General features: G+C 43.8%; 1 pseudogene across 2 annotated transcripts in view; it reads left to right on the top strand.

The window, feature by feature from the left end:
• Positions 1-4,537: 4,537 nt before the first annotated feature.
• LOC144791235 (selenoprotein M-like) overlaps positions 4,538-24,813 on the top strand; it is a 55,754-nt pseudogene continuing 35,478 nt past the window's right edge. Inside the window, exon 1 of one of the 2 annotated variants that reach the window (XR_013602335.1) lies at positions 4,538-4,689. The product of XR_013602335.1 is annotated as a selenoprotein M-like, transcript variant X1 (transcript). The remainder of the gene's footprint in view (positions 4,690-24,813) is intronic. The other variant, XR_013602336.1, reaches the window with a different exon arrangement.

Raw genomic sequence — 24,813 nt, 5'->3', positions numbered from 1 at the left:
CTGTCCCCTGCTGCTTCCTGGGACATATTCTTCAGTGGGGTGTCTCCTGGTTTTCAGCTGGAGTTTGTCTGGAGTGGAGCTCAGAACAATGCTGCTTCCACTTCAGGCTCAGAATGCAGAATTAGGGTGGGGACTGCCTACTTCCTGGTAGTGATGTCATCACTGTGCTCAAAATGCGACTTCCCGTTTTTGCGATCTCGCAATTAGCGAGATCGCAATTTGCGAAATCGGTAATTGCGAGATCGCAATTTCAACAGGGAAAACGGCCGATTCTGCGATTTTTCTGCGATTTTTGGTAACTCGCAATCGGCGTTTGCGGCCGATTGCGATTCGCATTTTTTTTCTCGCTAAATTTCAAGAATCCCATTCTGCGATTTCTAAATTGCGATTCGGTATTTCTCGCAATTTAGGATTCGCAGATTTTGAGATTTATGAATCTGGGGGTTGGTCCTGTACAACTTTCCAGCACACTTTCATGTCACTTTGCTTTCTCCTTCCCACTCCCTGATACAATTCTCTGTTGTCCCCCTGCATCCGCTGCCCCAGAAACAGTTCAGTGCTGATTCTCTTTTAAAACCGCTCCACTCTCCACTGTAGCAGTTGCCTCAAGGATCCCTTTTGTTTAGCTCTGATCATAACTGCAGAAGGGAAGTGACCCGTACCACGTCACTGGCTATGCATACAAATTACAAAGTGTGTCTGGACATATTCCCAGGTAGTCATGCTTCTCTTTTTTTCAAACGAATGAGGGGTATTGCCTAACATTATGCCCCATCTACAGTGCTTAATATGAGCCATGGTTCCAGGTGTGGCCCACCGGCGCTCATATTTGGGCACCTGAAATTATTTATCCTCAACAGACTTCGACCCATAACAAGAGAGAGAAAAACATAAAAGGGGGAATGGAGGAAGAGAAAGATGGAAAAACAGCAACAACGGAAGAAATCAGAGACGCAAAAGGAATGTGCTGGAGTGAGACAGAGGGGCATGGAGTACCTTGAGGTAGATTACATATGCATGAGGTGGAATCACGGGTATTCATCTGTGTTATTCGGTACTGAGACCTGCAGCGCCGGCGGCAGTTTCTGAGCAAATGTTTGGGCCCCACGGCATAGACGTCAATTAGGGGTGACCAGGGGTCGCAACTGCGACCCCCAAGTCACTCGTTGTGACCCCTACTACCTTGTTTGCAACCCTGGCACACTCTGACTGACTCGGAAAGTCAGACCTCGGGTGGGCCACTGGGCAGGTGTGGTCATGTGAGAGTGAGAGTCATGTGAGAGTGAGACTGACTGAGCTGTCTCCTCGAATAGAGTCTCGACTCTCTGAGTAACCTTGTGGTGGTGCTGCTCGTTGTGACTCCTATAAGCTGCGGGCCCTGGGCAAGCCTCTAACAGAAGCAACAGGTAAAGTAAGATAAGATTATTTGTTTTTGGAGTTCACACAAGGTTTTCAAATGCCCTGCAAAATTTCAGAAAGGATTGTTAAAGATCACACATTCAGGTTTAATCCTTCTAGCGGTCTGGCCATTGTTTAGGTAATGTGAGTGACACATTAATTTCTATTGTTTTATGTTGAACACCACATCCGTGAAGCTACAACATGCCCCCACCGGTCAGTGAGTGCTGGTGGACTGGCCAACAAAACATTGTCTGTTTTGAACACCACCCAGGCCCGAATGGCTATTCCGGGCATCAGGCAATAGGTGGGCACTTCCCAGGGGGCTGTCAGGGAGGGGGGCAGGTTTAATTAGTTGGGCCAGTTTTGTAGAAGTGCAGCAGTTTTAAAAACCCTGCAAAGTTCCTTTTATATTCAGCAGTTTTTAGCAACAATAAAAGTGTCTACTTACCTCTGCCAATTTATTAATGTACCTGCTGGAGAAAGAGGTGCGTTTCGTCTAGATGCAGTTTTCACTTACCTAAGGTAGTGCAGTGGGTTAATATGTCTGCTCCAAAGAACGTGTCCCATGCATATCAAAGAACAATATTTAATGTGGATAGCTCAGAGGGTTACTACTTTTGTCACAGAGATTCTGCTGCTACTGTGCATTCCACAAGGTACATTCGTAATCTAGCACAGTGAGCTTTGAACTGCCATCTTTTAGCTGCAAGCAAGCTGCATGGTACAGGATAAAAAGTTATGTTTTTTTTACCAGTCTTTCTATCCTGATGTTGCTAAGAAAGGTTTGTTTGGGTAGAAATAAATTGCTATTTTTAAAGTCAACTCCTACCACTGTGTTATGTTCTGAATCCTGAGTGTGTGCTTCTCCAGACCAAGCAATCTTAAAACAGTGCCTAGCAGTATGGATAAAGTGATTCCTGCACCTTGTAGTCTGTTTTGCCTAATGTGACTTGTTCTATATACTGATTTGCACATGTATGATTCATTATTGATCAACACAAGTACTGTACCAGTAATGTGCATGTTGTTTTATAGAAGAAGTTAATAATAGTAAACCTGGAAAGGATCAATGGGAGCCATTGATCCTTTCCAGGTTTACTATTATTAACTTCTTCTATAAAGGTTTAAAAGTATAAATTATAAAGTATAAAGGTTTAAAAGTATGTATACCATGTCATGGAAAGGAAGGTTGCTGGGAGACTAAAATGTAATTGCATGGGACTCTTAGTTTCTAAAACAAATGGCAATGTGAACTTGTTGTGAACATTTTAGACCCATCAACCTTTCCATTTGATACATTTTTTAATATCGATAATGGCTGATTTCAACTTGACTAGTGTTTTTTCCATTGTTGTACACAATTTGGTAGGTTCTTAATCAATGCTACATTATCTTAATTGTATTCTCTGAAGACACTACCTGAAACAATATATGTAGCTTCATTTTCAATAGGATTTGAGGTATGTCTGTTAACAGGGTACTTCTTTCGAGATTTTCCAGCTGCTGAGTGTGATGTAAGTCACCAGATATTAGATGCATTACTTCACGCAATAGCACCAAGATAAAGGTCATACAATGTCTCTTCCTTTGATTTAATGGGGTCCAAAGGTCAAGTGATGTTACTTACTGTGGTGTCACCAGGTCAAAGTTTGTGTTATGTCACTTCCTGTGACATCAGGCAGGGGGGCCTTATGGCATGTGATATCACCTCTGCTACCCCTCGCATTTTGATGAATCAACGTCCATCCCTCAGGAATTATTATTTTACAAATTAAGAACTGCCAATGGATCATGGATGCCTCCTACGTCAATGAGTACTGCAGGCAGTAAAGCCCAGCCTGCTGCTATCATGTCAGGGTTTACCTGTGGTGACCAGGAGCCTCACTGCCCTCTTTGGAAGCAGCGGGATTTGCAATCGATAGAGGCGGAGGAAGAGGATTCCTATTAAATTTCTTTACTGGCTGTGAGTGGCGGGTGGTTCTGGTGTAGTAAGAGTATACCGGGCCCTAATACAAGAAAAGACAATGGGTCCCCTTGGCTGTCGGTTCCTTAATAAAAGTCATAATTTGGGTTCAGTGTAGGGTAACTGCAGGCCATAAAGAGAAAGGTGGGTCTACAGGTGTGCATCCATGAAGGTATACACAGAAGAGCTTAACTGACAGTGCTCACTTACATAGAGGCACAGGCAATATGGCACTGCCATCAGTGTTTCGGCCGGGGGCTGCTAACTAATTATGCCCCGCGACACATGAAAGCTGTTACCCCCTGTGAATGAGGAATACCTCCAAGATAGAAACAGGTGTGGTGGCTCGTTGTCATAGTGTTTTTGCTCCAGAAAGGTTACCAGTGATAAATCTATAAGCACCCTTTGCATATGTCACTTTGTAATTTAGGTGAGAACTATGATTACACCATTTTCGTCTGAGAAGCTCCTTAAATTGTTACATAACATTAAATGGTTGTTTCTTTCTTGTCAAAGACGGCGTTGTGAAAGAGTTCACTGTACAAAAAATAGAAGAAAAAAAAATAACCCTGCAGGTTTTCGTTCGGTATTCGTTCTTGTGCGTGTTGTGCGTGTAGGTGTGTCTGCATGTTTTCTGGTAATTTGTGTATTGCTGAACGTGCTCGAATCAATTAGGTACGATTCCCAGCTGCTGTTTGAGGTAATCCATTCAGCAATTCTACTGCGTATCTATTTTAAATCATTAGCAGGCCATAGCTTAGCCTCGGCTGCGGGAGGCAGTCGGTATGTACACGTTTATCTCTGAACACCGTTCACCAGGCCCTGCTTTCACGAGAGAAAAGATGATAAAAATGCACCTGCTCTAGACGGGAGTCAGCTTTTAGTGCAAACAAACCTTAAGCGCGAGTAACAACTGCACAAGGAGCCAAACCAATTTATTAGAGTATGAGGGGAGGCAGGATTTTAATTTAAGCAATATATAGATATGTTTTTTTAAATTCCTGGTCGATGAAAATGATTGGTCGGTTGACGACTAATTCAACACACGGAAAGTACCTTTGAGCAGTTCACAACAGAGGTGATCGAAAACGGAACGCTCTATCAGCGCTTGGTGCACTGCTCCCCACAATGGTCTCGTCCACACATGGTGTAATAAATACACAGAGCCTGACGTACCCACCGATATTGGTGACGCATTTGTCGACATGGAGTGGCGATTGCTGCTATTGTGTCTCCTGGCCCTGGGGACCTCTTCACAGGACACAAACAACTCCACCGAGGCACCTCCAGAACAAGACCTAGAGGTGGCCAAAGGGACAATTGTAGTAAGTTTTTTGCTGGGCCATTGTTGTATACTACAACTGCTTTATTTGTTCAAATTTACTTCACTATCCTGTCAATTGGGATATCAGCTGATTTAAAACTGGGCAATTGTTATCAACGTTAAACCTGGTGGAAAGATACGTTTTGCATTAGGAAAAATTATATTTTAGTCCCTTCCCATTACGGCACGTTTACAAAAAAATGGTGGAGCGCGGAGCTGTGCAAAATTCAGCAGCTCCATTAAGAATACAGCTCACCCCTGTGTTTCACCTAATGGTAGTGCAAAACAAGCGGTCTAGCGCCAGCACAGACACCCTACTGCCATGTTGCTAGGGTGCCTGTGCTGCAGGGGCTATTGTTTATGTGCAGGCAGGGACACCTTCCTGCACAGAAACAATCAAAAATGGCAAATTGCTCTTTCTATGTGTGCTGCATTCATATGTGTGCTGCAGAATGAAGCACACATGGGAAGAGCAAACAACTAGGAAACGTTAATAATTTCTCCTCGTATCGCCATTCTAAGGACTGGTAATCCATGGCATTAGTTATTGGCACTCTGCTCAGCCTTGAAAATCTGGGGCAGTGTCTAAAAGCAATAGGTGTTGCGGTGGAATGTCCACAGCAACACCCATTGCACGCCCCTTTGTCGCAGAGGACTGCAGTAGAAATGGGCATATTTACAAGGTGGTGTTAGGCCATGCTAAGAGGTTTAGGGCCACCTTGTAAAAATGGGAAATGGCGCTACACCACCAGAGCTAAAAAAAAGTGACACTTCTGTGGTTATATGGGCTTGCAAAAATGCCCCCTAGTATGCTGGTTGGGTGGCTCGATCATACAGGTATGGGAAGGAATGGCATGAGGCAATAAGCAATCAGATGTGGGTAATATTAATTTAAGCATTGTTCCCTTCGCCTTGTTGTTTTTTATGATTGTGGCACAGCATGCAGTATGCAAGGTTCTACAGCAGGCTTTTGATTTGTGCCTTCATTGCTGGTTGGAATGTCTATTCCTCCATCTCTGTGGGCAAGAAGCAGTGCTGCTGACAACATCTCCCTCTGGCTCATAACAGCGCTCACTCACTGAGGGTGAGCGCATGTCCAAAGACATGCATCCTTAGCTCCATAAAAATGACAACATTGTGTTCCTGTCATGAAAAGATCTATTTCCTCACCCTGAACATCATGTACTCTTTGCGTGAAACCAAGAATTCCACATTGTTGTCTGATGTGGCCTATCTCATTAAGCCTGCTTTGCCTTTTCATACGGTTTATTTTACATGTGTGATTTTCTGTTTCATGGTTTTGACCTTCCTGGGCATATTATTTAATGCATTAGTATTGTTTCTGTCAAAAGGATGGAGAAGCAAGCTTTGCTCGCCTGTTCCCTCAAAGTTGTGGACCTTTTTTCGAGTTCCATTTCAGAATCTGCTGACTTGGCTGCGTTCTTTTTTAGGTCTTGGCTCTAGGCAGCGCATGCGCTGTCTCAAGAGAAACATGTTGTATATACTGTGGGATCTTCAGCCTCCCCATAGGCTTCCCATTTACTGGCTCGATCGTTGTTTTTCTAATCTTTCTCCCTATTTGCCCATGGCACGCATGTGTCATGCCTCTGTTCCCCAAGAGCATTGACCAATTACTACTATCAATCCACCCCTCCCATTTAATAACCAGTTTAGGAACTTCTTTTTTCTTGGTTTAAGAGCCCACCTCAAGAACGGTTATATTTTCACTCACTCTGAGCACCGCGCCGGTTCTATAAACAGGCCTGTACATCATGTCCTTATCTAGTTTCTCATCCTATTCCCCATTCACCCTCCTCCTGCTGTTCCTTTCTCTATCCCATGCCCCCATGTCTGCTTGCCCTATGCTTCTACCACCATCATGCAATTGTTCTCCCCACTCCACACTTTTTCTTATCCCAACCCCCAATCATCCTCCTCTCACTGTCGCTTGCTCCCTCCTGCGCCTCAGTGACTGCTTGCCCTGTGCTTATGCGACAGTAATGGAACAGGCCTGTAAATCATGTGCTTATCTTGTTTTTCAAGCCACAGCATGTTTTTCGGTTACCAGGAGAGCCTTTGTGGGGGTAGAGTGAAAAAGTCAGAAATACCCTCCATGGTCTGCATGGCCTTGCAGGGTCATGTGACCGTTTGGTTGCAGCTGCCCTTCACTTACTCATTCTCACCCTCCTCCACACCCCTGAGACAGTGCCAAAAAAACAGGAACACTGCCTAACGGGCTCTCTGGTTACTAATAAAACAGGCTGTGGGAAGGGCTTGTTTCAATTTACTGGATGATCATTGTAAAGCACCACATGTACTCCATTTTTTTATGTGTTTGTATGTATTTCAAAAAATGTAAACGAGTACCGCGGTATCACCTTTGAAGCAGTGTTGTACTTAAAAAATTTAAATATGTAAACAATTTAAAAATACATTGTACAACACTATTTTTCACAAGTACAGTAAAAGAATACTATTGGAGTACCACAGTACTACCTAGAGAGTACTGCACTACTTATAAGAAAAAAATGTATTTGTATTAAAAAAAATGACACTCTACTTCAATGTATTTCACAAATCTAGTCTATTACAGTTTCTTTTTTTGCATATTTGTTTTTTTTATTGTGCCTGTAACTACTGTAGTATATTGTAGATGCTAGCACGGTACACTGTATACTTAAAAAAAAATATGTAGAAAAATATAAATGCATTTCCCTAACTATTGCCACTTTGTGAAAGTGGAAAAAGGTAGAGAACAACAATAAAACATACTACTTACCTATATCCAAGGCCCTATCCCAGAACATAGCCAAAGTGTGGTGAAAACAACATGGCTGCCATGTAGGTTTGTAAAGACAGCCATTACTCAATGATATACTGCATTGTGATCAGCCTGTACCACGGTATACCGCAAGTTACCACGTATAGTGTGGTCCAAAATATAACAAAAAGTTTTGTTACTTAGAAGTCTAACATTATTTAACCAATTTAGAACTAATGCCAAAAATGACCCTTTCCACCAAATAATCTATATTCCTGCCAAATATCTTCTACATATGTTCATCCACTTTCACGCTACGTCTCTTTAAACTAGACTCTGCTACACCACACACCACTCTACTCTATGCTATTGCACTGTATGCCACTCCATTCTACGCTATTCCACTCTACACCACTCCACTTTACGTTATTTCAGCCTACACCACTTCACTCTATGCCACTCCACTCTTTGCCAGTGGAGACGGGTTTGTGTGGTTCTCTACGACATACACGTAGCAGTGCATTCATTTTTTTGTTACTGTATCCGGCCTGATTGCAGCCCAGTAACGCCATACGTATATCCGTCACAGATTGGCGTGCCTCATTGTATTCAGAGCAAAGGAAGAAAAGTGAGTTAAAAAAAGCAGTCTTGTTTCTCTGTATGTATGAGTAGAAGTGTGTTTGTGAGTGACTGAGAGAGAATGAGATTTAGTGCGAGTATTTGTTAGTTTATTATGTTTTGAGATTGTCAATAAGATTGAAATAGAGAAAATCAATCGAGTGGGAGAGTAAGTATGACTAAGGGAAAGAAAGAGACTGATCAAAGCAGTGTGAGTTAGAATGATTCACTGAGGAGGGATTGAGAGAGGGAGTGGGAGCGAGAGGTACGTTTTGTAACCCGGCTTCCATATTCCCTTGGCTCCATTGCAGCAGCAGAGCAGGAATCTGGTGCAGAACACCGAAACCTGCAGGCCAAGATTACCAACAAGGAGCCTGACAGAGCAGCAGGGCCAGGTTTAAGCGGGATACTTACCTCTCCCACCATCGTGATAGGACTTCAAGCACAGCCCTTTAGGAAGCTAGGGCAGTGCTGGTGATCCTGCCCCTGCTGCTCTGTGTGGCTTTTCATTGGCTTCAGGTATGCATTGATGTGTGCCCCGACAGCACATTTTTGCAGATAAACTGTGCTGTCCAAGGCATGCACAAAATGTTTGCTAAATAAAAAGGATTGTGCTTGTGTTAGAGGATTGTGGTTGAACGCACGCCCCTCAGTCATGCCCAATTTAGAAATCCATCTACACAGCTCTGTGTTTTTAAACAGCACTCTAGCTGGACCATTGGTCAGCCCCATCAGCCCCCTCCTCCTTATGCCTCTGATGAAGCACGGTGGATAGGCAGAGAGGGCATTAACAGTCCTAAATTACATTATTACAAATGTAATAATTTAATTTATCAGTGCCTCCTTGGTCTCTCAGGTAGAAGGGCTACACCCTGGACCTACTGAAAAGGAGCCACCCCAGCAAAATTGGCTAAAGAACCAAGAGCCTTCTGTAGAGGAGCAACATTAAGAGAGATGACTACACGGGCCAGATGGTCCAGTCTGGGGGTGATAATCTGGCCTCTTGGGCATTTCACTCCTGTAGTGCTGGTAGATCACCTAGGAGTGAGATTGGAGTACACTGATCAATAGTTTGAGTGACTCCTTACAAACTTTTAGGGCTAGTAGCGCTTCAGTAGGAGCTTTAGGCTTAGCAAGTCCAGCTCTCTTATAGTCCTACCCCCACCTCAGCGGCCTGGACAATGTCTTGGCAGACCAAATAAGCAGGTATTGCCCCCACCACTGATGAAAAGAATTAGCAGGGAGCAAAGAGGGCAGTGTATAGGGGACAATGTGCATACAGACGGGGCAGAAGCAGAAATATGTCATTAAAATAAACAGCTTTGTCACATCTTAAAACTGATAGAGTTCCTTACAGTTCACAAGTCTGTAAGCCTGCCACACATCTGCTGAATGTGCAATTCTTCCTAATTTATAGTCAGATTTGAGTAATGTGCTCCAGGTCTCACCAATACGTTTGTAATCTGGCTTCCATATTCCCTTGATTGCCTCTCAAGAGCTTCTCTCTGCCATGCCTTGTGGTTTTACCTTCAGGCAGTTCTGGCCTTTCGCTCAACAGCATTTTGCATGCTGACATTTTTTTAACCTCTACTTGTATTAGTAAAAAGAGAAACTCAAAGTCCCAGAATGTAAGCAACTAGAGGCATTACACTTATAATGGAAGCTCTCAGCAGCTGCGCTTCACCCCAGAATCAAGGCACATACAAGAGCGAGGTTCTGCATTGTGGTTGGAGCACTGTAAGATGATGCTGTGCTATATGTGTTCTTTATTGCATGCATGGACACAAAAGAAGAAGTGACAGCAAATCCTTAACACCAGATATGGATAACGAACACTGGGTGTCTGTCAATGTTCTTCGCTGTATTGTGTGATCAGCACAAAAGCCCAGGAGTTTACTTGTCTGTTCTTAACCAGTGATTAGTATTATCAAAAGACACCTACAATCAATCCCAGCTTTTCAGCAATATCATTTTGCACGCTGGTACTTACAGACCTGGTGAAACAATGGTAAAACTTAAACTACACAAAGAAAAGTGCTGAATCACCCATGGCTCATGGTTTAATGGTTTGGAGGTTTGGACTTTCTCTCTTGCACTGTTTAAACTCAATTAGGAATGGACACGCACTGCCAGTTGATCCAAAAGTGCAGAGCGGTTATGTTGTCGCGTGCAACCGGGGTTTGGCTGTCTGTGCCAAACAGCTTGCCGATAAATCACAAAGGTGCAACCCCTGAGTAGGGGAAGTCCCCCAATGCACAGCATAGATAAGCCAATAAAGATAATTCAAAATTATTCAAGATGCATAATCAAGAGACGTACTCCAAAATGTTTGTAATGATTCTTTAGTAATCTCTTGTCTTCAATGTTCAAAAATTCAAATAAGTTCATCATGAAGTATCACAAGTTATTCAGTAATACCTTTTTTTTTGTTTGTAATGATTCTTTAGTAATCTCTTGTCTTCAATGTTCAAAAATTCAAATCAGTTCATCATGAAGTATCACAAGTTATTCAGTAATCCCAATGCATTTCGAGCACTCTCTGTGCTCTTCATCAGGGTACATTCTATAAACAAAAGATAAAAAAATGGTCTTAATCTGGAGAGATTCTCGCTAGTCTTCAAAAAATTATAACGAACATCATTAATTTCAAAACCAAAGCAATGCCTCAATATATGAACAATAGCATGTTAAGTAGAATAAAAATGATGATAATCAAGGCTGTAGTCTATTGAAACTGAAAAGGTGAATGAAAGTCATGCTAGAAAGTAAAGATGAACGAAATATTACTCAACCGTCATAACTAGTGTGCCGGTGACTATAACCAGTGAAAGTCAATACAACCCAAGTGAGTTTACAAGTTGGTTAGACATACGATGAACAAATTAATATGTGCGATACATTTGTTCCAACAATCTAACTCGTAGAACGCAGGCTAGTGAATGTTACGTTAGTAGTGAAAAACGTGCCGGAATTAGGTTCAAACTCACCCAGGCCTGAACACAAGCTACTTTGGCGTGGTGGCAAGTCAAAACTCATACTAAAACTTTTCGACATTCAGACATTGTAAGATTAGTCATAAGCTTCTAAGAAGTGTAGACGTTTCCCATTTAAAAGGAGAGCATTGAACAGTTTCATCACATGCCTCTTGCTTTTGACTAATAATTGAAATGTACTGAAATATGGTCTTTAGCGCCTCCTCATTAGCCCGTCACTGCCCTGGTCACCCCTAACTGCCATGGTCTGGTTCAGTGGTCAAGAACATCATCCATTTCCAAGACGTCACCGTTATCCCCTACACTGTTGACACCCAACTCATCCTCTTCCTGACCGACAAGACAACCACCACCAGGACCAACTTCACCAACTGCATGACCATGGTAGCAGACTGGATGCAAACCAACTGCCTGTAGCTCATCTCCTCCAAGACAGAAGTACTGGTCTTTGGCAACAAGACCTCCCTATGAGACTCCACATGGTGGCAGGGTGAGCTAGGACCAACACCCACAGACCACGTAAGAAATCTAGGGATCATCCTAGATGACGAGCTCAACATGACTGCTCAAGTCAATTCAGTGTGCATCTGCTGCTTCCACATCCTACACTAGCTATGAAAGATCTTCACATTTTTGTCACAGAACATCAGAAGGACCATCACCCAAGCACTCATACCAGAAGGCTGGACTACAGCAACACTCTCTATGCCGGAATCTCCAAACAACTCCTACACAGACTCCAGACCATCCTGAATACCACTGCAAGACTCATACTCTCCTATGCAGTACCCAGATCACATAGCACCTCAAGACGCTTCACTGGCTCCCCATTCACAAGAACAACCAACTAAAACTTCTCATGGACACATAAAAAGCCCTAGACAACACAGGACCAGAATACCTACACAGCTACATACACTTTCACCAACCCATCAGACACTTATGCTGTGCTTCATTCACACTTGCACACATTCCCTGCATCTGCAAAAGCAAAACTGGAGGTTGCTCATTCCCCTACATCGCAGCCAAGACATGGAACAACCTCCCTCAACACATCAGACCTCCTACTCACTGCCAAAACACAGCCACATCTCCCAGCACCTTCTCACACTGCACCGGCTCCCCATCGAAGCAAGAGTCACCTTCAAGATGCTCACCCAAGCACACAGGGTCCTCCACGACACCGGACAAGCATACCTGAACAGCAGACTCAAATTCCACGCACCCCAAAGAGACCTGCGATCAGCACAGCTCCACTACGCTGTGGTCCCACGCACCAGGAAAACCGGATCAGGAGGCTGTTCCTTCTCCTTGAACACCCTTCCACTCCACCTCAGACAGACAGCAGCGCTCCCCACCCTCGTAAGAAACCTCAAAACCTGGCTCTTTGACGGACTCCCCCCATAGGCACTGGAGCCTGCTGCCCCCCCCACACCAAGCGCCTTGAGACCCTCACGGTGAGTAGTCCCTCTTAATAAAAGCCTGATTGATTGATTGATCGATTAATTGAGTTCTACAGGAAGCTGAAGGTCTGGCTCTTCGTAGAAGCACCTTGGGGACCTCACACCTACACACTCCCCAAGTGCCTGGGTACCCTCTTGGGTGAGTAGGGTGCTATAAAAATCTTAATAACATAACACAACAGTACTGTTAAAAGTGCCTAGCAGTCTAACCGTGTGTTATACAGACTGGCCACACTGCAGGCCACAGTTCTACAGGCATAAAGCTGCCCGCCTCACACACTCTCCTGCTGGAAGGATCTTTATTCCGCTAAAAAGATGGTTATTACCCCATGAGTTTTTCTTGCCTGAATGACTGCCGTGGCTAACCACGTAATGTTGGCTCATGCCTGCAAGGTCCATTATTACAGTGTTGACAAGCTGACCACGCTACATTTTAGATGTGCTCATCTGATAAAAGCACTGTAGACCGAAGCTTTCACTGCTGTGGTCTGCATGTCAGATCGGTTAAGAAATACAGAAGGCATAAGATAAATATTTTAACGCTTCTGAAGTCCATATATGTATTGCTGATTTTGGGAGAAGCCAAAGTCCGAGGTGAGCATTAATAGTGTTCCAATTTTTTTTAAGTTTAAATTCTAAATACTCAGATGCTGAATCATGAGTTTATTAGCCATTCATGCCTTTTGCTTTGCCTTCTGGGCCTGGTACATGAGCTACTGCCTCATCTGATGCCAGGATAGGGCTGAAGGCAGCCCCTTCCTTTATCCTGGCTTCTGATAGGATATAGCGATGAAGAGTGACAAGCCCCAATGAAAACCCAATTACAGACATGCTGCAGTGCACTGCCCAAGGCAAGTGTTTCATGCCCGCTATCTATTGTGAATGTGAGAGGTTCATGTCAGCTATCTAGTGTGAATGCGAGAGGTGTGCTGAAGGAGCCACCACATGACACATGCACAGTTCCATAGGGACAGTGGAGCCCCCTTTGCCTCAGGCATGATGTTGCACATGAAACTGGAAACAGACATTGTTTTCCTGTGAAAGTGGAACATCATGTCAGCAGTTAGTTGCAGACGAGGCATGACTGGGATATTTGTTCATAGGCCGATGCCCTAATGCCCACTATGGGAGAACTCCCACTGTACTCTACGCTACTCAACTCTGTGCCACTCCACACTAACCTATTTCACTATAAGCCACTTCACTCTACGCCACTGCAGTCCATGCCACTCCATGATATGCCACTTCACTTTATTCCACTCAACTCTATGGTACTCAACTTTACCCCATTCCACTCTTTGCAAATCAACTGTTCGCTATTACAACATATGCCACTCCACTCTATACCCCATCACGCTACGATTCTCTAGTCTGTGCTGCTCCACTCTATGCCACTACACTGTAAGCCACTACACTGTATACCACTCAATTCTTAGCCTCTCCACTCTACGAAATTTCACTCTGTTATTTCACTCCATGTCACACCACTGCACTTCACGCTATTCCACTCTATGCCACTCCACTGTATGCCACTCCACTATACACCACTCTACTCTGTGCCACTCAATTCTATGCCATTCCACTCTATGCCACTCAACCTTGTGGCACTCAGCTCTACGTCACTCCACTCTATGCAAATCAACTGTCCGCTATTCCACTCTATGCCAAATGTCACTCCAATCTATGCCACTCCAGTCTATGCCACTAGACTCTATCCCACTCCTCCTTACGCCACTGCACTCTACTCTATTTAACTCTATGCCACGCCTTTCAGCTCCACTCTAGTATACACCACTTCACTGTCTGACATTTTACACCATGCCACTCCAATTTACGCTATTCTAATTTATGCCACTTAACTCTACGCCACTCTGTGCCACTCCGGTTTATGTTATTTGACTCTACGCCACTCCACTCTTTGCTACTCTACTGTATGCCTCTCCACTCTATGCCACTCCACTCTGCGGTAATCCACTGTGTGCCATTCTACTCTACACCACTCCACTCTATGATATTTCACTCTACACCACTCCACTCTACGCTATTCCACTCTACACCCCTCCACTGTATGGTATTCTTCGTTATTCTACACTATTCCACTCTATGCCACGCCAATATACAGCACTCCAATCTTTGCAACTCCACTCCGTGCCACTCTACTATATGCAGCTCCAGTCTATACTATTCCACTTCACGCCACTCAACCCTATGCCCCTCAATGCTACTCCACCCAATGCTATTCCACTCTGCACCATTCCATGCTATGCCACTCCATTGTATGGTATTCAACTTTACACCACTCCACTCAACGCCACTCCACTCTACGCTATTCCACCCTACGCCACTCTATGCCACTCCATTCTATTCTATTGTACTCTATGCCACTCCACATTATGCCACTTCACTCTATTCCACTCAACTCTATGGTACTCAACTCAACGCCATTCCACTCTATGGAAATCAACTGTTCGCTATTACAACATATGCCACTCCACTCTATGCCCCATCACTCTACGATTCTCTAGTCTGTGCTAGTCCACTCTATGCCACTACACTCTATGGCACTACACTGTATACCACTCAATTGGTAGCCTCTCCGCTCTACGAAATTCACTCTGTTACTTCACTCCATGTCACACCACTGCACTTCACGCTATTCCACTCTCTGCCACTCCACTCTATGCCACTCCACTATACATCACTCTACTCTGTGCCACTCAGTTCTATGCCATTCCACTCTATGTCACTCAACCTTGTGGCACTCAGCTCTACGTCACTCCACTCTATGCAAATCAACTGTCCGCTATACCACTCTATGCCACAACACTGTACGACTCTACTCTATGCAAGTCAACTCTGTCACTCCATTCTATGCCGTTCCATTCTGCACTATTCCACTCTCAGCCCATCCATTCCATGCACTCTACTATACACCACTCCATTGTACACCCCTCCACTCGATACCACTCCAATCTACCTTATTGCACTGTATGCTACTCCACTCTAAGCCACAATATTGTATGCCACTCCACTCTACACCTCTCCCTATTCCTCTCTAAGCTATTCCACTCTACTCCACTCCACATTTTGCTATTCCACTCTATGACACTCCACTCTACAGTGCTCCCCTGTACGATACTCAACTACATGCCACTCCACTCTATGCCACTCAACTCTACACCACTCCACTCTACGCTATTCCATTCTACGCCACTCAACTCTATGGCAATCTACCCGACTCCACTCTGCTGTATTCCACTGTATGCCACTCCACTGTACGCCACTCCACTCCACTGTACGCCACTCCACTCTACACGATTCCACTCCACACCACTTCACTCCATGCCACACCTCTCTACACCTCTACACCACTCCACTCTACGACACTTCACTTTATGCCACTTCACTCTATGCAACTGACCTGTACGCCACTCCATTCTATGCCACCCCATTGTTCAATATTACACTGTACACCACTCACCTTTATGCCACTCCACTCTACATCACTCCATTGTATGATATTACACTCTACACCACTGCACTCTATACTACTCCACTATCTGCCAATACACTCTATGTCACTGCCCTAAATGCCACTCCACTCTATGCCACTTACCTTTATGCTAGTCCACTCTATGCCACTCCACTGTATAGTATTACACTGTACACCACTTAGCTTTATGCCACTCCACGCCACTCCACAGTATGATATTTGATTCTACGCTGCTCCATTCTATGCCACTCCACTGTATGCCACCCCAGCTCTATGCCACTCAACTGTATGCCACCCCACTCTATGCAAATCGACTGCCTACAATTCCACTATATACAACTCCACTCTATGCCCCATCACTCTATGACTCTCTAGTCAATTCTCAGCCCCTCCACTCTATGAAATTTCACTCTATGCCACTTCACTCCACTTAACGCCACTGCACTTTACGTTATTCTACTCTATGCAACTCCACTCTATACCACTCTACTCTGTGCCACTCCACTCTATGCTATTCCACTGTATGCCACTCCATTCTACGCTATTCCACTCTATGCCATTCAACTCTGGGCCGCTCCACTGAATGCTATTCCACTTTACACCACTCCCCTCTATGCCACTCCACTCTAAGCTATTCCACTCTATGCATCTCCACTCTATGTCACTCCACTCTACACTATTGTACTCTATGCCACCCCACTTTATGCCACTCCACTCTATGCCACTCAACTCTGTGGCACTCAGCTCTACACCACTCCACTCTATGCAAATCAACTCTAGGTCACTGCACTCAATGCCACCCCACTCTATGCCACTTATCTTTATGCTACTCCACTGTATGCCACTCCACTGTACAGTATTACACTGTACGCCACTCAGCTTTATGCCACTCTACTCTATGCCACTCGACGGTATGATATTACATTCTATGGTGTTCAATTCTATGCCACTCCACTGTATGCCACTCAACTCTGTGCCACTCAACTCTGTGCCACTCAACTCCATGCCACTCCACTCTATGCAAATCGACTGTCCGCTATTCCACTATCTACCACTCCACTCTATGCCCCAATACTCAATGACCCTCTCGTCTGTGCTATTCCACTCTACACCACTCCACTCTATGCCACTACACTGCATACCACTCAATTCTCAGCCTCTCCACTCTATGCCACTTCACTCCACTTAACGCCACTGCACTTAACGCTAATCCACTCTATGCAATTCCACTCTACACCACTCTACTCTGTGCCACTCCACTCAATGCTATTCCACTCTATGCCACTCCACTCTACGCTATTCCACTCTATGCCACTCAACTCTGTGCCACTCCACTGGACGCTATTAAACTGTACACCACTCCACTCTAAGCTATTCCACTCTATGCCACTCCACTCGATGTCACTCCACTCTACACTATTGTACTCTATGCCACCCCACTGTATGCCCCTCCACTCTACGCCACTCAACCCTGTGTCACTCAGCTCTACGCCACTCTATGCAAATCAACTGTCTGCTATTCCACTATTTGGCACTCCACTGTGCGCCACAACACTCTGTGACTCTCTAGTCTGTTATTCCCCACTCCTATGGTTTCACCAGCACATGCTGTCTTTTTGACTTTCTTCACCAGGACACCACCTTCAGTCTGCACCTACTGCACCACCTGCAACTTTACACCCAAAGCAGCACTTAACACCTACACCACATACAACCAACATCACCAACACTATCTACTTTACACCAGCAAATTAATTATCACTACGTATTCTGTGGAGAAATTCCTACATCCTACATCATCTATACACGTCTGTCTCATCACCACTCATACCATACCAATAACTACTCAGACATCACCAATTATATCCAAAGCAGCACATACACAGTACATCACCACCTTCATCTGGCTCCACCTACAATGCCTACAGACCAACCAACAGCTTAAAGTGCAGTGTTAGGTAACATGTGCCCTTTTTGTTTTATCCTTCTACGTACATCCCAATTCTTGTTATGCTCTCAATTTCACTGCCCAGATTACTTGGGTGTACCAAAGCGGTGGAAGCCAAGAAGTAGAGTTTCCCTGTGTCCATCCCCACCGTTTCCCTCGGCTTATTTTTCTTCTTCTCTTTGACTCTTTCCAACTGAGTCCCGAATGACGTCAGAAGCAGTTCTTCTTGGCCTCTTTTACCTTACCCAGCAAAGCATGCATCCAGATCTTCACTCTCAGGGCACAATTTATACCCCACTACATCAGTGCATACACCCATGCCATCAAAGTCACTTGAACACAGTAAACAGAAAATTCTACAAAAAAGATGTATGAGAATGTGTTCTAAAAATTGTAAAAAAGAAGGATTTACATACTGATAGTGCAACACCCCTACATTTGCTCTCCTCCTTCTCCCTCCCTGCTTTATTAATCTGTTTACCACATCCATGAAAACATGAACATACACAGTACATCCTAAAAGACCTATGCACTCCACCATCTACACCCTAAACTCGATATTACCTGTTTCCTGCATCAGCTACATCTTAGAAAATACACCACACTGATTCTGGACAATCCATCGACCTGCCTCAACTCTCAACCTTACACCCTACTCTGCCAAGACACTGAACACTGCCTAATGTCTACACCAGTGATACTCAAAGTACGCCCCGGGGGCCACCTGCGGCCCTCCTGACCTTTACATGCGGCCTTCGGGTTAACAAAAGCACTGGGCTGCTGTTTACTTCAGAGAGCACTAACATTCAGAAAGATGTTAAATAAATGGGGAAGGTTTTATTTAAAAGCTAACTGAAGTAAAGGAAAATAATCTAATAAAGCACCCTGCAACATTTAACCACCCACAAAACCCCACTCACATCCTGCTAGCTTCTATGCGGCCATCGGGCTCAACACAGACCATACTTTGAGGACCCTCAGAAAATGTTTGTGAATGTCTCTGGTCTACAGCATTCACCCCCACATCATCTCCTCCCTAAATCACAGACATCCTGCACCCCATACACCTCTTACACTACACATGATAATTAGAGATGTAAATACCACATATAACACATCACATACAGCCATGTACCTTTGGATATTGTCACCCTTGCACACCATACCACCACTGACCATACCATTGCATGCTACATCACTACATGCACTAACCGATTTCCTTCTACTTACACATTATCAGCTAAATTCACCTATTATTTTTAATTGTGTAGGGAAAGGAAGAGCATTATTTTTGGTTTCTAAATACTTGTAATTCAACAGCATTTAAAACAGGTTACACAAACACTTACCTGAAATTCTCCATACATATCACTATATTGAGTTCTCGACTGTGGCCACCAGAGCATGTGGCTAGGGTGAATCTTAATAAATTGCAGCTGCCTTTCATGCTCTTCTTCAGTCTCGGTACACTATATTCATCATCAGTCAGTGTTTAAGGTTGGGGAGGCAGCATCATATTCACTGTAGCCTACCTGCTAGTGCTTTTGCAGAATAAAGCCCTGATCTAGTTGGAAATGAGATGCGTTTTACTTACCTTTCTGTTTTCTTGTAGAATATGAGTAAGAATAAGGACACATGAATAAATAATAAAGTGGTTTGTTAAGTATAAATTCACAGGAAAAGAGGGCCCTTTCAGGTATCTTCCACGCTCAGTGACCCATTCCTCCCAGTGGAAAGATGGCAAAACGAAGGCTTTCTGGTTTCATCAATAGCCTTGAACACACCAACCTTCATGGCCATTGTTATTCTTTCATTCCAAGTTACAGTCCACAAGCATTTTGCCTGCAGGGTGTTTTTTCTATGTTCAAACCACCCTTGTGTGTAGTATCTCCTTCTTGTTTACCTGCTTGTGACGTATGACATATGAGGACTATTGCGGCAATTTTTATCGCAGATAAACCTTGGTATTACCAAGGTTTATCGCAAATGCGATAAAAAACGGCCGCAATGCATGAATATCGCTGAAAAGTCAGCGATATTCATGCATTACCGAGCTAATGCTCTTAGCCATGTTATCCACCTCCCATTGGATAACATGGCTAAGAACTGCTCAGGGCAGGTGTTAGCTTTTGGAGATATTTGCGCTTAGCGCGAATATCTCCAAAAGTTGGTAATAGGAGATAGCGATGTTAGCAACTGTTTCCAGTCGCTAACATCTTGGCACGCCCACTTTGCATGTCATTAGTGATAAATATCACTGACATGCAAAGTGGGGCCCAAGATGGTCGCTATCTCCTACTAGCTGTCGCTAACTGGTGTTTGCGACAGCTAGGTAATAGGGAGATAATTTTATCTCCGCTTTCTTGGCTTTTAAAGCCAAAAAAGCGGAGATAAACCCCCTTGATAATATGCCCCTATGTTCCTTGCAAAAACCTGAGTGCAGGGAACTGCGTGATGCTGATAGTGGTAAAAAAGGAAACACCCTTCAACTTTGGTACAAAATCTTAACTCCGCTATACCTACTTGCTTTGGTCTTTATATCAAGCTGAGTCTTCAATCATCAAATTTAATAACATATCACTGATAGTACAGCATAATTTGCCCCACAGTAATAACAGAGAGGAGTACATTTCCAAACAAGAAAGGTTTATTAAAACATTAAGAAAGTTACATATTCAAATCAAATCACTTTAATCATAAATCAATAATCACCGGAATACATCATATGTGAATACAGTCCAGGCAAGTCAAACAGCAAAGGCGAAGTCAAGATATTTAAATGTAGAAGAGGCAAAGTATGGCAGATTCTGTTATTCTGAAGGGAAACTCGTTAATGCTAAGCTAAAGTTGTGGGAAAAGTCGGGGAAATTCACAAGCAGCAGTTGTCAGCAGAAATAGAACCAAATGAAGGTTGCAATCAGGATGTGAAGAAATGTGTTCGCCCGAGTAACTATGGGGCATGTTACCAAGGGGTGCGATAGGCAATTATCGCCGATTTAGCGGCTGTTTTCGGCCGCTAAGCGGCGATAATTCTATCGCCCTATTAGCAAGCTGTCGCTAACTGATGTTAGCAACAGCTTTTAGGCGATAGCGAGCGGTTTGGGGCCCGCTTTGCATGTCAGCGATGTTTATGGCTAATGACATGCAAAGTGGGCGTACCCAACCGGTTAGCGACTGAAAGCAGTCGCTAACGTCGCTATCTCCTATTAGCAAGGCAGGCGTAGCAATGGAAATATTCGTGCTAAGCGCGAATATCTCCAAATACTAACACCTACCCAGACCAGTTCTTAGCCATGTTATCCAATGGGAGGTGGATAACATGGCTAAGAGCATTTCGTCGCTATTGCGTGAATATCGCTGTATTCTTAGCGATATTCACACATTTTGCCGCTATCGCTGGATATTTTAGCACAATGGAGAAAAACGTTGCTAATAGCATGTTTTCTCCGCAAACATATCCAGCAATAGGCAGCGATAAAAAAAATGCGCTAAGCGCATTTTGCGATAAATATCGCTATTCCTTGGTAATATGCCCCTAAATGACCGAAATAAAAGGAGCATGGGGTCGCAAGAGTGGGATAGGGATGTTCATTAAAACAAGGATGGACCGAAGCACGTCTAACTATTCAACACCAGTATGCATAATTAAATCATCAAATTCAACAGAAAGATGCACTTCTTATGGTTTCCACAGAGAAGAACCTAATCAAAACTTATCATTCATGTAATAGTCTGTCTCAGCCCACTTCTCATGAGTTACACAATGCCGAATTTTCCGTTCCTATGGTCTACATAGATATCGCACTAGGGAGGATTCTTCTTCAGTGGCTCCCTTCTCACACAGGTGCTGAGATTCAGCGTCCAAATCTTTAAAATGCTACAACAACTTTCACTCAAAACTCTAACACTGAAATTACAATCAACAAGAACATGATCGTGGTGCCTGAAACGAGGAACAGATTATGCACAACAAGCAGAAATACATTTCATATAAAATTGAGGGGCATATTATCAAGGGGGTTTATCTCCGCTTTTTTGGCTTAAAAGCCAAGAAAGCGGAGATAAAATTATCTCCCTATTACCAAGCTGTCGCTAACACCAGTTAGCGACAGCTATTAGGAGATAGCGACCATCTTGGGCCCCGCTTTGCATGTCAGTGATATTTATCACTAATGACATGCAAAGTGGGCGTGCCAAGATGTTAGCGACTGGAAACAGTCGCTAACATCGCTATCTCCTATTACCAACTTTTGGAGATATTCGCGCTAAGCGCGAATATCTCCAAAAGCTAACACCTGCCCTGAGCAGTTCTTAGCCATGTTATCCAATGGGAGGTGGATAACATGGCTAAGAGCATTTGCTCGATAATGCATGAATATCGCTGACTTTTCAGCGATATTCATGCATTGCGGCTGTTTTTTATCGCATTTGCGATAAACCTTGCTAATAGCAATGTTTATCTGCGATAAAAATCGCCGATATGCGGCGATAATATTTGTCTCTAAACAAGTTAGAGACAAAAATGATCTCTATTGGTTGGTAATATGCCCCACAGTCTTTCAACTGAGGCCTACAATCACTCTGGCTAAGTTAATGTGAACACTAACTATGGTGAACTCTTAATATAAAAACCACTCGTTTTAGTCAATCTGAACATAAAATGATATGTGCATATATTTAAACAAAGATTAAATGTGTTATATATTATCATGTCATTAAATGCAAATGGAAAATAGTGACACTGCGTCATCAATGCCCCTCAATCAATGCCCCTCAGGTTATCCACTTTGAAAAACAAGATGCTACAGCCAGCACCCTCACTTCAAGTAAACTGGTGCTCAAAGAATGGCTGCTGTAAGCATGAGCATGTACACACACACCACAACGAACCAATTAGAAACATGTTACAATTCAGCTATACATTTAAAGAAAGAGTCACACTGTACGTTGATGTCCCATTCAGTGCAGATGAATAATCAATATCTTCTAAAATTAGAACAGACGCTCTTAAGTCTGTGTATCAAGATAATTTCTTCATGTGCTAACAGGCCCATATTAAACATAAAAGTAGAACATACATTGGTAAAGCCAATAGGTTTTGGCTCCTTGCTAGGATAAGTGATTTGTAAAAGTTGGGGGATTGTGTGTGTATTACTTCCAGCAGTGATAGATAGACAGTAGCGGTCGGCAGTAGGTGTATTTGTAGGGCGGTTACGTGGGCAGGGGGAGGGGCAGGGTGGGGGGTAGTAATGTACGGATTACGGAGTTTTACAGGTAAGTAAACATTTAAATAAATAAAACGAATTTCGTTGCGCGCACTGCATCACATTTGGTGATGCAGTGCGCGCAACGAAATTCGTTATATTTATTTAAATGTTTACTTACCTGTAAAACTCCGTAATCCGTACAATACTACCCCCCACCGTGCCCCTTCCCCTGCCCACATCACCGCCCTACAGAAACACCTACTGCCGACCGCTACTGTAGATAGAAAATCCTGTAATGTTGCTAATGTCATATTCTACAACTGCATATAAGATTGGTGTACAGCTCCTTTGCTCAAAAGACTGGGGGGCATATTATCAAGGACCGGTGTTGTTTTATCGGCAGTTTCCTGCCGATAAAATGGCGATAATTTTAACACCGGTCCTTGATAATATGCCCCTGGATTTGCAGAGTTAAGCTTTGCCTTCACTGCAGTTACTTAACGCAAAATGATGGGGCCTCCCTACAGAACGTGAAGAGGGGCCCCTTAGTCCCCCATATCTCACATATATTAATTGATCCTGGATTAAATGGGGTTCCCTTGAAGGGCCGAGGGGCCCCTAAAGGGTTGGTGCTGCCCCTGCACTTCAGGGGACTGCATGACGCCCCTGCTTCACTCAAGAGTGTTTTAAAAAGGAGTAGGAAGGTGAGGTTTACATTGCAAGTGGTGAACATAACAGGTATACGGAGCACAATATAGCATAGTAGATGCTTTTGTTTGAACTATCATCTATTGGAACCATAGCCATACATAATTAGCATCAGAAATGAAATGGCATTTGAATTGTTGATGAAACACGGCTGATAGCTGATACCTATAACAATGAATCAAATAGCTGTTAAATGCTATGAATAACATTCTTAAGATTGGAACAGATTTAAGCCTTTCTGCTTTGATTGTCTCCTTGAATCTGGTATTAATAATAGTGCACTGCAGGCATGTTGGATTTATGCGCAAGGCTGTATTGCCCAAGTGTTTGTAGTGGCGTACTGTGGAGTGGTGCAGAGTAGAGAGCAGTGTTATGGAATTGTGCAGAGTAGAGTGGAGTGAGGTAACGTGGAGTATTGTTGGTGTTGGACCTTATTGGTGGACACCTGGCTGGAATCTGGTAGAGGAGGGACATTAGACATAACCATAACATAGAGATAACAAGCGGGCGGAAGGTTGATCGCTTGTAATGGGAGTGCTAAGCAGGACACAGGATGATCTTGAGGGTTAGGAAGACTATCTTCCATGGCATCCGGGGCTACGAGGGAATAGTCGACCAAGGATCTGTCCCGGCAAGCTATAGGCTCAGATGGAATATACAGATTAGGCCCAGAGGGGGGAAGAGGTCTGGTTACATTTGTTGTGGTAGGTGGTGGTTCTGCGAATGTAATCTTATGCTGGTATGTAGTTACAAATGTTCCCACTTCAGGCTCCAGCTTGTCCAGTTTTGCCAGTATGGCAGCAAGACAGTCATTAAGTGTGAACACAAGTTTGTGACAGAAGGGGGCCCAGTCAAAGTCATAGACAGCTCCAAGTAAGTTAAGATCAGGTGAGCCCAGAGAGCAAACAGATTTATAGGTGCTTTGGCTGGGTCT

Source organism: Lissotriton helveticus, chromosome 11 (assembly GCF_964261635.1).
Source record: "Lissotriton helveticus chromosome 11, aLisHel1.1, whole genome shotgun sequence".
NCBI lineage: Eukaryota > Metazoa > Chordata > Amphibia > Caudata > Salamandridae > Lissotriton > Lissotriton helveticus.
This window is presented reverse-complemented; position numbering and strand designations above follow the sequence as displayed.